Source organism: Macrotis lagotis, chromosome 5 (assembly GCF_037893015.1).
Source record: "Macrotis lagotis isolate mMagLag1 chromosome 5, bilby.v1.9.chrom.fasta, whole genome shotgun sequence".
Lineage (NCBI taxonomy): Eukaryota > Metazoa > Chordata > Mammalia > Peramelemorphia > Peramelidae > Macrotis > Macrotis lagotis.
In genome coordinates, this window is record NC_133662.1 from 268,547,263 (window position 1) to 268,550,323 (window position 3,061).

Below are 3,061 nucleotides of genomic sequence, written 5' to 3' on the forward strand. Positions count from 1 at the left end.
TCAATAGCAGAGGGATTAAATCAAATACCCACCCAGATCACCATAACTCTCCCCAACTCCCCAGACACTGCTGATCCCTTGCCCTTATTATATCACTCAACATAATATCTCAATATATCTCCCTGTGTATTAGGAATTTGTAGAAATGAACAAATAATTTTATTTTATAATCTGAGTTCCCTTCCTCAACTGATTACTGGTTTAAAGAAAGAAAATCTTAATTTGTCTATCGTTTCTCTGTTACCTCCCCCCATTATGACCTCCATGACATTTGAACAATAACATATAGATTAACAGTGCAAAGGTAAACCATGTTTATTATAATTAACATATTTTAAAATAAAAAGTAAATATAAAGATAAATAAACTTTTAATATTTGAAGATAAATATCCTTCTGAGAAACTGGCACATATACACTGATGTGAGGAAGGGACTGGGCCCAAGAGAAATGAAAAAATCATTCAGCAAAGCAAGGTTGGCTCATACATGTCTCACCAAGGTTCTACCCTGGAGACCCCAGCACTTAAGCTACACTCCAATTATTTTAGTCTCTTTCCTCCCCAACCTCTACTCACGAGTCCATATGGCTTCCCTGCCCTTTCACATAATTTCAGCTGCCCCACATCATTCTGACTGGGAGATGAATCTATGAGTCACATTGGTCCCTTTTGTCAGTCCCCAGACTAGGGAAGTACTGAGCAGAGAAGTCTGGAAAACATCTGTTTGGAACCATCAGCCATCTGGCTCCAGTGGCATGAGCTCCTTTTCCTTGGCAATACTAGATTAGCAGGTCACAAGCTTGGTAGGATCTGTTAGAGTTTGTGCTAGGCAGACACCACTTTTGAGAAACCGTGGTCATCTCCTTAAGGGTAGGGTTGACAAAGAACTTTCTCTTTCCCCTCTAACAACCTTTTCCCTTCAAGTATTCCACTTCCTTCATAGAATCAGAAGGACCCCAGAGATCACCTATTGTTTTTTTCCCTTGAATCCTTAGGTCTACTTTGTATACAAAGGGTCTCACCAAAAGTAATGGGAGATCCTCAGAAGCCTCAACACTCCTTTTCGAAGAATTAGACCCTCAAGTCTGCTTTCCTTGAGCAATGAGATTAAGACTGCCTGGGTTTCCAATCCTCCTTGGGACAAGCACAGGCTGCCCAAGGGGATGGTCAATATCTTAAGGGCTGAGGGATGGACTTTGGATTCTATCAGAGGGTTGTGAACCAATGAGTCGGTCTAGTGGTGTAGTGGGTAGAGATTCAGTCCTGGAGTGAGAAAGACCTGAGTTCAAATATGGTCTTAGACAATTGGACAAGTTAGCAGTGTGACCTTGGATAAGTTATCCTGATTCCTATCTGACCACTGGATCCAGATGATTCTGGAAGAGAACAGGACACTGGTGAAATAGCACAGTCCCCCTTGTATTCAAATCCAATTTATTTGCTTGTCATACCATCACTTCCCTGATGCCATGGTCTTCTTCAAGAATGAAGGACAGCCATCACCATAATCAACATCTGGCAGAGCCATCTGAATCCAGAGGCCAGATATGAATCAGTGTTTTGGGGAGGTGGAGGGGAAGGAGAAGGAATGTTTGCTTTCAGCTGTTATTAACCTACCACCTTAGTAAATATGTCCATTGCAAAAGCTAATTGATATTTATTGGTTGATTTGGAAAATGCATTCATAGAGGCTAAGGAGTCACAGTTCTAAAGATCCAGTCTCTCAGAGTTGTTCCTAAAATTCTGAGTTAATTAGTGTCAGCTGCATGTCTTGTGACCCCAAATTACAAATTGGATTGCAGGCTGGAGAAGCGACCCCAGAACTTATGAACTTCAACCCTGAAAATCATGAACATTTTGATTTATTAAGAACGGAAAATAACACAATGTTTGCTTCTGTTAGGTACAGTTTTTTTTCTTTTTAAAGTTTAGTTAATGTTAAAATAACAGCAATAGTTTCATTTTTCTTTTAAGCTTTCTTCCATTATCTTCTCTGGATTTAAAGCATTTTTTAACATTTTCTTCATTTTTTGTCCCACTGTTGTTACCTATTGATTTTCCATCTACTTGATCTTTCCACCATTATAGAATCATTCTTTCTTCTTCTTCTTCTTCTTCCTCTTCTTCTTCTTCTTCTTCCTCTTCTTCTTCTTCTTCCTCTTCTTCTTCTTCTTCCTCTTCTTCTTCCTCTTCTTCTTCCTCTTCCTCTTCTTCTTCTTCCTCTTCTTCCTCTTCTTCCTCTCCCTCTTCCTCTTCTTCTTCTTCTTCTTCTTCTCCTTCTTCTCCTGCTCCTTCTCCTTCTCCTTCCTTCTTCTTTTTGTTTTTTTTCCAAGACAGTAGGGTTAAGAGACTTGTCCAAGATCACACAGCTAGGTAATTATTAAGTGTCTGAGGTCAGATTTGAACTTAGGTCTTCCTGACTCCAGGACCAGTGTGCCACCTAGTTGCCCTATAACATCTACCTGCCCTTAAATCACTCCCTTCTAGTAAATAAATATAGTCCAGTAAAATAAGTAAATACACCGACTTCACCTCTTTCTGAACCTCGTATCTGTTGCCTTGAGGCCAAGAGGTGAGAAGCAAGCTTTCTCATCAGTGATTGATAATTGCATAAATCCGAGCTCCCCAGATGCTTCCCATTACAGTCTTGTAGACACTGTATAAATTATTCTTCTGGTTCTGTTCACTTTACTCTAATTTCCTACAAGAAAGCTCCCCACCTGTATTTCTCAGAATTCATGACTTTTGTTCATTCTGATGATAGAACAATGTCACAAAATTTGTTCAGCCATCTTCAACGAATGGACATCCAACTAGTTTCCAAGTTCTTTGCTACCTCAAGAAAATTTTCTATTAATATTTTTGTATTGAGGGTATCCTCATTTTATTTTTTCAGTTTTTTGTTTTTGACTTCTCTAGGGATCAGTCTTAGGAGTGGCATCAAAGTGGTCAAAGAGTAGGCAGAACTTAGTGATTTTTGTAGTAATTTCTAATGGCTAAAATGGCTGGGCCAATTCACAGATTCCTTGAGGGTGCATGGGTATGCTTGTTCTCTTCCCAC